The 13,635-nt window shown below is 49.0% G+C and overlaps 1 non-coding gene across 1 annotated transcript; it reads right to left on the reverse strand.

The window, feature by feature from the left end:
- Positions 1-1,506: 1,506 nt before the first annotated feature.
- On the reverse strand, positions 1,507-1,578 carry TRNAW-CCA (transfer RNA tryptophan (anticodon CCA)). The gene has a single exon. It is a non-coding gene; the product is annotated as a tRNA-Trp (tRNA).
- Between the last annotated feature and the right edge of the window lie 12,057 nt (positions 1,579-13,635).

Raw genomic sequence — 13,635 nt, forward strand, 5'->3', positions numbered from 1 at the left:
AAGCAAGTGCTATGCTGTCGATTCCAAGATTTCATCAATCATTCAGATCTTTAAAAAGCACGCCTACAGGGGTGCCCGGCTGGCTGGGTGGATAGGGCGTGGGACTCTTGATCTCTGGATCCTGAGATCGAGCCCCACGTTGGGTGTAGAGATTGCTCTTTAAAAAAAGAAAAATACATCTGTAGAGGATGCTTGTTTTGTTTGTTTGTTTGTTTGTTTAAGCTCAGCAAAGGACAGACTTTTAAACTGAAGGGGGAGTGAGGCTGGTACAATGAAAACTTAATCCTGGTAAGTCCACCACGATCTCCATTTCTGCTTTCCTGTGTTTCTCCTCCATCTCAGGTCAGGGCAAGTGGTTTGTGTCTGAAACTCCATTGTTTCAAATCCCTATTGGAGGGATGCATTTAAATGAATCCTGAACTGGAGCATGTGGCTGGCTCAGTCCCTGCACATGCGACTCTTGATCTCAGGGTCGTGAGTTCAAGCCCCACGTTGGGCAGGGAGCCTACTTTAAAAACAAAACAAACAAACAAACAAAAAACCCTAAATTAAAAGGTGGTAAATGCCAGGGTAATTTCCACTTTCAGAAAGTTCAAGAACTGCATCCTCGGCATAATAAATTTTGAATCAAGTTCACAGTATTACCTCTTTAACCACAATGTTCAGGGGCCTTTTTTTTTTTTAAGATTTTATTTATTTTAGGGGTGCCTGGGTGGCTCAGTCGTTAAGCGTCTGCCTTCAGCTCAGGTCATGGTCCCAGGGTCCTGGGATCAACCCCTCTGTCGGGCTCCCTGCTCCAAGCTTGCTTCTCCCTCTCCCTCCCCCGCTGCTTATGTTCCCTCTCTCGCTGTGTCTCTCTCTGTCAAATGAATAAATAAAATCTTTTAAAAAATTTTATTTATTTTAGAGAGACAGCACGAGCGGGAGGGGCAGAGAGGGAGAGAATGACCCCACACTGAGCTCGGAGCCCCATACGGGACTCCATCCCAGGACCCTGAGATCATGACCTGAGCTGAAACTGATCGCGCCACCCAGGCGCCCCAGTTCAGGAGCTTCTGACAGGAAGCTCAAACCATGAAAAGTCCGGGGGTGGGGGTTGGGGATTATTGGGAAACCGACCTCTTCATCAAGGTCACACAAATATCGACCAGGGGCATTGTGCCATGCCTGGCTAGTGACCCAATTAAAAAAAATAACAAACTACTTTGCACACCAGAGTGAACTCATTAGCAAAGTCTCCTCGTGTCCTCTTTTAAGGTCCTCTCGGAAGCATAATCCTGATAAGGATACGAACAGAACGACCTACATGTCGGCTCCTGGGGTTTTTCTCCCCCTTCCAGGTCATCCACACCCTTCAGTTTATGTGCCTGTCTGTTGCTGAGTTGTTCACAAGAAGTCCCTTTGGACTAAAGAAAAGCTAAGAGAAAGCCCAAGGCTGAGAGGTAGCGGACAGACGCTTAGTTTGTTTTGTTAGATTCGGGTGGCTAAACAGAAAAGCCACAGCCGTGACCCCGACGTGATTCGAACACGCAACCTTCTGATCTGGAGTCAGACGCGCTACCGTTGCGCCACGAGGTCCTGCAGGCTGCCCCGTTTTTTGTCGTTTAGAACGACGTCCGTTGCAGCAGGTGTCAGGTGCAGCGTTTAGTATTTTTTTTTACACTGCCCATATTTTGACTTGGAATTGACTCTGAGCTCTTTGTCCTTCTAAAACGGGGCTATTCAAAGCAAAATATAAATATGAATGAAGCAAGCAAGCGAGGAGCTCAGGGTTCGGAGGGTACTCGCGCTCAGGATTCGGGGAAACCCACCTCCCTAGGGCTTTTAAGGAGCGAGGTCTGGGAAGCGTCTGGAAAATGTCAGTCGCAGCTCCCAGGGAAGGCAGGAGTGGGGGCATCTGGGATCCGGGTTCTCTTCGGTCCAAGCCATTAAGCACGCGCAGCAACGTGAGGATTTGCACCCCATTCACGCCTACGGGGGAAGACTATTTCCACTTCCCCAAAGCAGCACTTAGTTTCTTTTTTACTTTTTGCTTTTTAAAAAAAAATAACACATTCATTGTAGAAACCTCATCAGATACAAAAGCAAACAAAAACAAAACTACAGTAAGTAGTGTTGAGCACCTGCAGACGCCAGGCTCTGTACATCTTGCCCCCTGATGTGATCTTTCGGGTAAAAGAACAATGGGTCAGGGAGGGGAGAGTAATGCTTTGTGGTTGGGATGTGGAGCGAGACCATGGACAATAGGATTTCAGGTAGCAGCGCTCTGTTCATTGATGGCACCGAATGAATGGAGAGGACCTGGCATCAAGGAGATTCTGGATGTAGGAGCCATGTGACAGCCAGGTGTCCCCAACTTGGGCATCATACATACAGGCTTCCTGGGTGAAATACCAAGACTGATCTCGACACATCCTTGCTGTTGTAACGAGAAACCTTCCACTTCTGAGTTTTAGGACACGCGGAACACAATGATGATTTTGAGTCGGGAACAAAGAATAGATAATTTCCTCATTCCTGAATCCCAGGCATACCCAGTCAAGACTCGCACTGTTGGGGATGCTTTAGACTGAAGATTTGAGGTTCAATACTGCCTTTCTTGTGCCATTCATGAAAGAGCACCCACAGAAAAGCTTCTGCTGAAGATGCTGCAGTGAATTTGCTGCAGGGACAGAAGAACCAGCCTTCACTCTGCCGGCATTTCTCAGAGCTTGAACTGAGCCACTAACAGTTGCATCAAGAAGAAAGTACCTTTTGGGCGCCTGGGTGGCTCAGTTGGTTAAGCGACTGCCTTCGGCTCAGGTCATGATCCCAGAGTCCCGGGATCGAGTCCCACATCGGGCTCCCTGCTCAGTAAGGGAGCCTGCTTCTCCCTCTGACCCTCCCCCTCTTGTGTACTCTCTCTCTCTCATTCTCTCTCCCTCAAATAAATAAATAAATCTTTAAAAAAAAAAGAAGAAAGTACCTTTTTATTGTTTCAATAATGTATTTTATTTTTCAAATACAGCAAGTGATACTAGCTTTAAACTGCGGATATAGAGTTATGGGACGTAAAGTATCTATAGATCTATGTCCTTTAAATGGGAGTTGATTTTAAAGTAACAGAACAGTAGGGGCGCCTGGTTGGCTCGGTGGGTAGAGCATGCAATTCTTGATCTCAAGGTTGTTAAGTTCAAACCCCACGTTGGGTGCAGAGAGTACTTAATAAAATCGTTAAAAAAATTTAAAGTAACAGAACAGTAAAGTGAGCACCTCCAAGACAGAGATTTGGAGATCATTTCTAGATCTCAAATGAAGGATTCTCCCAAAGCTCCAACCCGAGTGTATGGATGTCTGTTTCCCCCAGGGAGACCCCAAACACCGAATGCCCTCCTAGGAAGGGATCAACTGGTGGGCGTGAAGCTGCCAACAACCCTGACAGCTCACCTTGACAGCTCTTTGTGACCTCAGACAATTCAGGGTTATCAGTGGCAGAGATGCATCACTCTTTCTTTCATTCCCCCATAGTCTTACATTAAAAGAAGAGGGAAAAGGGTAAATGTGTCAAAACAAAAAAATTCTCTTTTACTCAACAATCACAATGGAAAACTGCTACCATTGGTTTGTCAAAAACTGCATTTTTATTCAAACAAAACCACAATACTTCCCTGGGCATGTCCTGGGAAGGCTGGGCTCTGCCATTCACCAAGCAGCTTGGTGCCTGCACCTATGGGTAAGTTTTTGGGAGGGTTTTTAGGACAGAAATGAAGCCACTTGGATATCGCTCAGATTTAAAATGTAAACTCTGCCCTAAAAGGTCGTTGAAGTAGGGACCTCCAGACACATAACACAACCCTTGCTGCCCCCCTACCAAGAACTCAGATTTGACCTCGATGCTCACGTGGCAGGATCAGACATCTTGCCTTGTGTCTGATTTAAAGATTTTTTTTTAAAATTTATTTGAGAAAGAGAGAATGAGAGATAGAGAGCACGAGAGGGAAGAGGGTCAGAGGGAGAAGCAGAGTCCCCACCGAGCAGGGAGCCCGATGTGGGACTCGATCCCGGGACTCCAGGATCATGACCTGAGCTGAAGGCGGTCGCTTAACCAACTGAGCCACCCAGGCGCCCGCCTTGTGTCTGATTTTATGGAGAAAATATCCAGTCTTTCACCTTGGTGTGATGTGGCTTTAGGTTTTTCGTAGTTTACATGAAAAACTACATATGCATTGTCCATGGGTCCTGAAGACTTTGGGATCAGTTTTCAGGAGTTTTCTGGGAATTTAATACATCCTTACTTTAAAAAGCAAGGTGTGATTCCTCCAGGGGCTTCTGCCTGATGCTTCCCATAGAGCCAAGAGTGAGGGCCAATGGGAACCAGCTGGAACTCAGTAGAGCTCCATGATCCACTCACCGCATGACCCTCTCCCCAGCTGAAGGAGATTCCGATCATTAAGGTGAATTTTGTTCTCCCTAATGTAGGAACAAGACAGGGGGTGCTGCTTTCACCGCTCACATGCCTAATCACTGCTTAACATTGCCCATGATGGACCCCCCAGAGAGTTGCACAGGACACTGACCCCATTCAACCTGGATCACTGATCCTGGGTGTGACCTCACATCACAGATTGCATTGATCCCCACTCCCCAACCATATCAGACACCCCCCCAAAACCCTCATAACTCCACCTCGTATCCCCCAATTAATCTCAACAGAAGGCCTCAAGCAGTCTCTTACATCAACCCAGTCACTGATGCCTGCACGCCCAATCTTCAGACCCTGTATTCCTGTTGCTCTCACTGGCCAGGATCCAAGATTCTCCCATCTGCCTACTCTAGCATATCTTGCAGGTCAGAATCCACTGCTCCTTCCTCCTTCCCCCAAGACTCTCTAAGACCCCTCTGAGCCTTTACTGGACTCAGGGGTGAGTCAGAGGTGAGGAGTGTTGAACAGGATTGATGATCACAGCAATAGGCACCTTAGTAGTAAATGTTCCCCCAAATGAACTGACTGAAAGAGCTTCTCAGAAAGAGGAGCTTCACTTATCTGTAAAACTGTGATTCTAAGATCTTCTGTCAAGGTGTTTTAAGAATTAAAGAAGATAATGTGATGTACAGGATGGTGACTATTGTTACTAATACTGTATTGTATATGTGAAAGTTGCTGAGAGCAGATCCTAAAAGTTCTCATCACAAGAAAAAAATTGTGTGTGGTGATGGATGTTAACTAGATTTATTGTGGCAATCATTTTGTGACATATCGTAGATCAAATCATTTTGTTGTACACCTAAAACTGATATAATGCTATATGTCAAATATACTTCATTAACAAATTAAAGAAGATAATTGTAATACATAACATTTAAGTGGAATGCTTGCTATGAGCCTCTTGCCCATTCTAAGTATGTTATGTTATTAATCTTCTTACATCCTCTTTGTGGTAGACATTGTTATTACGAATCCCACTTTTCTGGAGAGGAAACGGAGAGACAAAGGCTAAACAAATTGCCCAAATTGATTCATCTACAAAGCGATAGCCTTCGGAAGAACCCTCCCAGCTTTTCCTTTATTGCCCAGTTAGGCAGGGTCTTTTTTTTTTTTTAAGTTATTTTTTTAAGATTTTATTTATTTATTTGAGAGAGAGACAAAGACAGTGAGAGAGAGAGGGAGCAGGGAGGAGAGGGAGAAGCAGGCTCCCCGCTGAGCAGGGAGCCGATGTGGGGCTTGATCCCAGGGCCCTGGGATCATGACCTGAGCCAAAGGCAGATGCTTAACAACTGAGCCACCCAGGTGTCCCTAGGCAGGTTCTTGAGTGAACAAGGTCCCCCCACAACTTGCATGGGTCCGTTATCCTGGGTTACTCTTGGAGGTGAAAACTTCAAACCCCTCCCTTACGTCGATGGGGATTATCTCTAAGAGGACGTCTTGTCTTAGAGCAGACGTGTTTGTACAAGTAGTGCAGAGAACAGGTGATTCGCTCTTTTTTTCCTGCCCATGTATTATTTTTGATTGGCCTATAACATTGAATTAGTTGAAGATATACAATATAATGATTTGATATATGTATATATCGTGGAATGATGGTCCACCCTTTTATAGATAGAAATTTTCATCAATTCCCCACACAACTGCTCAGTGCCAACTCCGCCAATGATCTGTGATGAGCTATGAAGTGTAACTGTCAGGAACAATCCTGAGACTTCCCACGATGAAAAGCACAGAGCTTTGAGATAAAAATGCAGTTCCTACCTCATGGCTAGTTTAACTTCACGGTTCCTCGGTTCTGAAAATGTATTAATAATGTCTGCACGGGAACGCACTTGCAGCTGGTCCTGTCGTGGGGAGTACAAGTATCCCGGGAATAAGCTGCAGCCCCCCCCCCCCCGTTCATTAACTGAAACCTTGGCGTTTGTATGTATAAAATCCTGGCTTCTGGCCCTAACCCCCTCCACCAAGGAGTGGTCATCAAGGCGCTCCCCTCCGGCCTCTCTCTGGGGCCTTCCAGGAGGGGTGCACGCCGGGCTCGGGCGACGCCTGTGTCCCCCACGCGTGCCAGGTGGCGGGCATGGAGGAGGGAAGGAGGGGACGCAGGGGCCACCGGCCTCTCCTTTCCTTCTGCTGGTGAGCCCCGCGGGCAGCGGTCTCCAGCCCTTGCGTTCCCGTTCACGCGAGCCAGCAGCTACAGAGCCTCCCCAGAAGACCAGCGCTGCTCGCCCCCAGGCGCCCCCCTCCAGGCTGCGACCTCGGGTCAGTCCCTCGGACCTGACGTGGCACCCGTTAAGTTCAAACCGATCAGCTCCGTGCAAGAGACGAGGACCCCGCCCGCAAATTTAGCGGGAGAGGTGGGAGGACGCCACGCCGCGCCCTGCGTTGGGTCGGGAAGCCCTGTCCGGTCCCTGCGCCACTGGTTGGGGCTCAGATCCCAGCAAGGAAGGCCCATCCCCGGAGGGTGGGAGTTAGAGACCTAGGTGCAAGGGCAGGGTCTCCCTCGACTCCGATTGCTTGGGACTGGCAGCCCAACACTGGAGGTAAGCTTCGTCTAAGGCTCAGTTATACCCCCAGACACCGTCCATGGTCAACTAGCGCCCTAAGGAAAAACTGAACTTTGAAGAGAGTTCAAGGACGCGCGAAACCATTTCGATGCAGAAGAGGAAGGGATCCAGGCGATTCGCCTGGAGGACTCCACCCAGCGTTCCTCCTCACGCCCCCAAGGGTGCCGGCTCGGGTTGCCAGGGGTGGAGGGAGCCTGGGGGGAGCCGAGGGCTGGGCGGGACGCGGCTGCGGGTGGGGCCAGCGCCTGGCGGGGGGCGCGCTCCCACCTGAGGACTGCAGGGATCTGCTTCCGGGAGGCTGGGATGGGGGGGCGCAGGAAGGGGAGGGTGGAGGAGAACTTAGCTGCCCCCCTCAACCTGGGGGAGAGTGTTACAGCCCTGAGCGTGGGGGTTCGCCACAGCCGGATGACTGTCGTCGGGGAGCTCTCTTCCCACTTTGCGCGTCGACTCCCCTTCTCAACCCAGACCCTGGCGCCCAGAAGTCTCGGAGGTGGAGCAGCCCCTCCCAAGGCGCAGCCGCTTACCTATCTCCCTTTCCCCCATGCCGGGCGGAGAGGGGAGCAGACCGTCACCCGTTGGCCCAAATCGCCCCTGTTGAGGATGGGAAGTAGGTTCCGCTGCGAAGAAAGCAAGCGCACAAGGTCAACAGTTGCCTCTGCACCTGGCTGGTCTTGAAACCTTGTTTATTTATCTGTTTGTATGTTTGTAATCTCTACACCGAAGTGGGGCTGGAACTCACGATCCCCGAGATCAAGAATCTCATGCTCCTCTGAGCTGGCCAGGCGCCCCTGGTCTTGGAATCTTGAAGGGTGCACTAGGAGGAGCAGTGCACGAAAACCGCCAAGGAGCAAGGAAGGTGAAGGCCAGTGCACCCGCAGGCGGAGGCAGGATCCCGTGGGCCCCTCCGGTTTCCCGCTGGCGCAGTGCTGCCCGCGTGGTCCTCTGGGCGGGGAAGGCGGAGAAGGAGGGCGGGCGTTAGGACTGGAAAGAGGGAGAAGGGGGGAGAACTCTGATGGAGATCGAGAGAATCCTGAAGTGCAAATCGGCTGTCTACCCTCGATATTCTGGCCAAGGATGACTTCTCTGTGGGAGTCAGATGGGGATGGGGACTAACACGAAGTCCCATTGTGACCCGCCAGAGCCTCGGCTGATGACTGGGGCGTTGGGCGAGTGGATGGACGATGACGTGGCGTGGGGAGAAAAGCCCAGGTCACCAGAGCGTGTACTGGACACAGTCTTGCCGCCCAGCGGAGGCCCTCCAGCTTCTATCCTGCGGGTCCCTTCTTTTCTGGAGCCCTTTAAAGCTGACTCTACAGAGGTGACCACTCTGGCCCGCTGCTCTTCTTCTGAGTCTCAGGCATAGACTCCGGGGGCCCACTTCTCACCCGTGTCTGCTTCCTCTACCCTTAAGGAAGCCAAAGAAAAATCTGGGAAACACCACGCTGAGCCCCATTGGCTTTGGAAGGAAATACCAGCTGGTGGAGTAGTGACAACAGGAAGGGCATCACCAGAATGGAGGACAATATGAGCCAATGATTCCAGTATTATGTGAAATCTCAGAAAACTTGGCTGGCGAGGGAAATTGAAGGGAGGGTACGAAAGTGCTGTCAGCGATAAAATCTGTTTGCAGAACACCAGAGTGAGAAAGAGCCTCAGAAAGAACAGATGCCAGGTATTTCTCATAGCACGTTTTTTTGGGAAAAGATGCAGACCTCTTCCCAATCCAGAGGAGAATAGAGGGGTCAGGTGGACAAGGGGCTGGATGGACCTTGAGGAGGCTGAATCATGACAAGTCCTCACTGCATGTGGCACAAACCAGAGAGGAAAATGTAGGTAGAATCGTAGAACAAAAAACATCAGAGCCCTAATGAGCACCATGGTTAGAGGTTCTAGGTCTGCAAGAGGAGGAGAAATAAAAAGAAAGGGAATGCTACGTGCTCAGGCTCATGCAGCGTCTTTTCTTCTCCATCAGAGCTGATGAATGAACATGCGAGTGCACACCAATGATTTCTTCATAGAGGAGTTGCTAGCGCAAAGGTCATCCCACCTGTGGTATTCACACTTACCCCACCAGGCACACTGAGGAAGCAGTGTGTCCTTCAGGGCGTCCTATCCATGCTCCTTGGCTCCCCCCTGAGCTGTGTAAGGTCTCCCTCCACCCCTCTGGTATCAGAAGTGAAACTAGGATAGACTTCCTAAAGGAATCTGAGTAATGACCCATTATTGTGTTCTTGCCTTGAATAAGCTTATTCCCCATTGCCTTGGCATCCCAACAGATCCAACTACTCTGAAACCTCATATCTCTTTGTGTGGGGACCTCCACACAACATCAAAGTAGGAAGGACTTCATAAAGTTTTTTTCCCCCCAGCATTTATTTATGAAAATTTGGAAACATAATGGGACACAAATAATTTTCCAGATAACCCTGTATCCCCACAACATTAATTCTATCATTAACATTTAAATGTACTTGCTTTATCACATACCCCCACCCATCAACCCATACCATTATTTGTATCCATTTCTTTTTTTTTATTTTTTTAAAGATTTTATTTATTTATTTGAGAGAGAGAGAAAGAGAGATAGAGAGCATGAGAGGGAAGAGAGTCAGAGGGAGAAGCAGACTCCCCGCTAAGCAAGGAGCCCGATGTGGGACTCGATCCCGGGACTCCAGGATCATGACCTGAGCCGAAGGCAGTCGCTTAACCAACTGAGCCACCCAGGTGCCCCTATTATTTGTATCCATTTCAAAGAAAATTGGAGATGCCAAGTTTTTCCTTAAATAATCCAGAATGCCTATTAACTTGAGTTCAATATTTTTACAGTATTCATTTTAGTTAAAATTTGCTTACAAGGAAATGCACATCCTAAGTGATGAGTTTTGACATCTATGTAACACAAAACTCTATGAAGTTATATAACATTAGTCTTTGTCCCACAAAATTATCTTATGTTCCTTCCTTGTCTATCCCCACCTTCACTTGTCCCCCCAAAAAAGCTGTTCTCATTTTTTTCAATGTGAATGAGTTTTGCCTCAAGAACTTCATATGAATTGAGCTTAGTGATCACCAATGCCCAAGGAATTAATCAAGAATGCCCATATAATAGGGCGCCTGGGTGGCTCAGTCGTTAAGTGTCTGCCTTCGGCTCAGGTCGTGATCCCAGGGTCCTGGGATCGAGCCCCACATCGGGCTCCCTGCTCCGCAGGAAGCCTGCTTCTCCCTCTCCCACTCCCCCTGCTTGTGTTCCCTCTCTCGCTATGTCTCTCTCTGTCAAATAAGTAAAATCTTAAAAAAAAAAAAAAAGAATGCCCATGTAATGAAGCCTCCATCAAAACCCAAAAGGATGGGGTTCAGGAAACTTCTAGGTTGGTGGACACGTGAAGGTGCAAGGACAGTGACATGCTCAGAGACAGCATGGAAGCTCCTCACCCCTTCCCCATACCTTGTCCTGTGCATCTCTTCCATCTGGCTGTTCCTGAATAATACCCTTTCATAATAAACCAGTGAGCTAGTAAGTAAAATTTCTCTGAATTCTGTGAGCCACTCTTGCAAATGAATTGAACCCAAGGAGGGGGGCGGCATTGGAACCTCCTATCTATAGCTGGTGAGTCAGAAGCTATTTGTCTCAAGTGGGGGTAGGGGCAGACTTGTAGGACTGAGCCCTTAGCCTGTGGGATCTGACGCTATCTTCAGGTAGATATGTTAGAATTGAGTTGAATTGGGGGCACCTGGGTGGCTCAGCCGTTAAGCGTCTGCCTTCTGGCTCCCTGCTCGGCGGGAAGCCTGCTTCTCCCTCTCCCACACCCCCTGCTTGTGTTCCTGCTCTCGCTAACTCTGTCAAATAAATAAATAAAATCTTAAAAAAAAAAAAAAAGAATTGAGTTGAATTGTAGGACACCCAGCCGATGTCAGAGAAATGCTTGGTGGTGTGGGGGAAAACCTACAAGTTGGAATTGGTGTCAGAATCAGAATTATGTATTGGGAATCTAAGATCAGAGGGGGAAACTTGCCCTTGGCCACACAAGCCCCAGCATATTCAGGAAAGCAGCCACCATCAGGATCCATGCCCCTGCTGTACCCTCCTCCTGGCTATGGCTCAGAGGGAGCCGGGCCTGTTGGGACTTCCTTACGCCATCTTCTCAGGTTCCCTGTATCCATTTTATATCACAAAGAGTAGCATGCATGCTCCAGGGGTGGAGAAAGGGGACTGATTTTCCCCTTTCACGGTTGGCTTGGGCTTAGGCTGTGAGCAGGTGCGAGACAAGAACCTGAACAAATTTCTGACTCTCAGGATGAACATGGCACAGCCCTTAGTTTTCCCCAAGTGTAAGTGACGGGATTAACTCCATTGTCTGGGACTCGCTGTGGGCCCGACACTGTGTGGGAGCAGGAATGGTCCCAGTGAATTAGATGTAATGGTTGAAGTGAACCAACTTCCCCTCCACCCCCTGTTCTCTCCAGTGTAGACTCTTGGAGCCCCCAGAGTCATCCCTTGTGCAGGCTCCAGATGGGATCCTACACACTCCTTCCCCCCTGTGTCTAGCTCCAAAGAACGCATTGCGGTCAAGGGGCAGGATGCCTGAGAAAGGAGGTCATTTGCACAGTGGCTTCCTGGGGATGCTCCTCTGACTTGCTCCATCTCACCAGTTTTTGGACAGAAATGGCTCCTGGAACAAACTCCATGCTGGGTTCCTGCCCCAGGGTTATCCCTTGGGCTCCAGAGAGAAAGTGTTGTGTGGGTCTGTGTGTATAAATGATTCTGTGCATGTGTGCATTCCCATCCAATAGCTTTCGTGTATTAAGTGCCTACAGTGTTCCGGGCATTCTGATGGGCCTCTTCATGCAGCATAGCTTTCATAATGACACCAGCTGTCACGCCATATTTCTCTGATTAGACCCAGGAAGCCCAGGGCGCCCCTTCCAGCTGGCTGCCTCTACCCTACTCCTCACTTACATGGAGAAGCTGAAGGAAGCTCCCAGGTTAGGGAAGCCCAGAGAAGCCACCTTCAGGCAGGTTGCATTGCTGGGACACCAAGAAAAAAAATCTCTCTTGGGTTAAGGGCAACGGCAGCGGAGAGCCAAGAGGACTTCACCTCCAGTAGGGAGACAAGACGATGATTTTTCTTTTTAAGATTTTTGTTTATTTATTTATGGCAGAGAGAGAGTGTGGGGTTGGGGGAAGGGAAGAGAGGGAGAGGGACAAGCAGACTCCATGGGGCCCAGGGGTCCATCTCGTGGGACTTGAGCTCACAACCCTGAGATCGTGACCTGAGCCGAAACTAAGTCAGACACTTTACCGACTAAACCACCCAGCGCCCCAACAAGTCAATGATTTTGAGTGAAAATCTGCAAAGACCAGTCTTGAACTGTTTGCAACTTTCTAGAAAATGGTCATCTGATGAGACTTCACTGGGAGGTGGGTTGCAGGGTCTGGAGAACATGACAATGACACATTTCTTGTGCCCAAAGAGGCATTTCTTAATGTCTCAATTCTACGTTTTTAAGTTTTATGTTTAAGTAGTCTCTGCATCCAACACGGGGCTCGAACAGTCCTGAAAAGATTCGCATGCTGCATCGACTGAGCCAACCAGGTGCCCCTAATGTCTCAATTCTTGAAAATAAAAGCTGCTGTCCTGAAGTGAGTCAATCTCTGTACGGCTCCTCTAAGGCTGGGGTGCTTTGCCAGAAATGATGCCCCCAGTGGGAGGGACTGACTGGTCAGGGTGGGCACCAGTGCAGAATATAGGGCAGAGCTGCTTACCCACGGACCATGGGTGGTGTCAGAATCCAGGGAATGCCCTCAAGTGGTTGCAGATCATGAGCCTGGCGATGCATGGAGAGAGGGCCCATTGTGTTTATCTGATTCCCCCAATCTTTAAGATCCAGAAAAATGAATGCACTTCTATGACAGGTTCCCTGCACCAAGCGTTACCCCCAGCAATTCTGCCCCAGATGTGACCTTGCATACCTACCACCTATTCCAAAATTTCCGTCCTCACGTGGAAAACCTATGACCAAATGAAGAAACCATTGTCTAGGATCACAGTGCAATTCAAGATTTGGGAATAGACACAAAAGCATGAATGGAAGCTGGGTGACCATCACCTTAATGTTCACAAAATTAAGAAACCCATCAGCATATAATCTTTCCTACTCTTTTTAAATATATTTATTTGAGAGAGAGCACGAGTCAGGGGGGCATGGGGGAGTGGCAGGCAGAGGGAGAAGCAGGCTTCCCACTGAGCAGGGAGCCCGATGTGGGGCTTGATCCCAGGACTCTGAGATCATGACCTGAGCCAAAGGCAGACGCTCAACCAACTGAGCCACCCAGGTGCCCCTTTCCTACTCTAGTCTCACACAAAAAAAGCAAGTATGTTTTGCCGTGGTTTCCTTGCTTGTGCTCCCAAGGGAAATGCTAGAAACGGCAGGCACTCCCCATTTTAGGGTCTGGCCGCTGTAATCAAATTGTGGGTTATCACTTTAGTGTCTTGAGGGAAAAAAATGAACAATCAGCCAAAGGATATTTTTTCTGTGCCTCTAGTGATAAGGGAAATGTGTCCTAAGGTGGCCCCCCGAGCCAGCGAGAGAGTCCCAGGCCTTGCC

The sequence above is a fragment of the Callorhinus ursinus genome, unplaced genomic scaffold (genome assembly GCF_003265705.2).
Source record: "Callorhinus ursinus isolate GAN/ISIS: 27379988/994484 unplaced genomic scaffold, GSC_fseal_2.0 scaffold70, whole genome shotgun sequence".
NCBI lineage: Eukaryota > Metazoa > Chordata > Mammalia > Carnivora > Otariidae > Callorhinus > Callorhinus ursinus.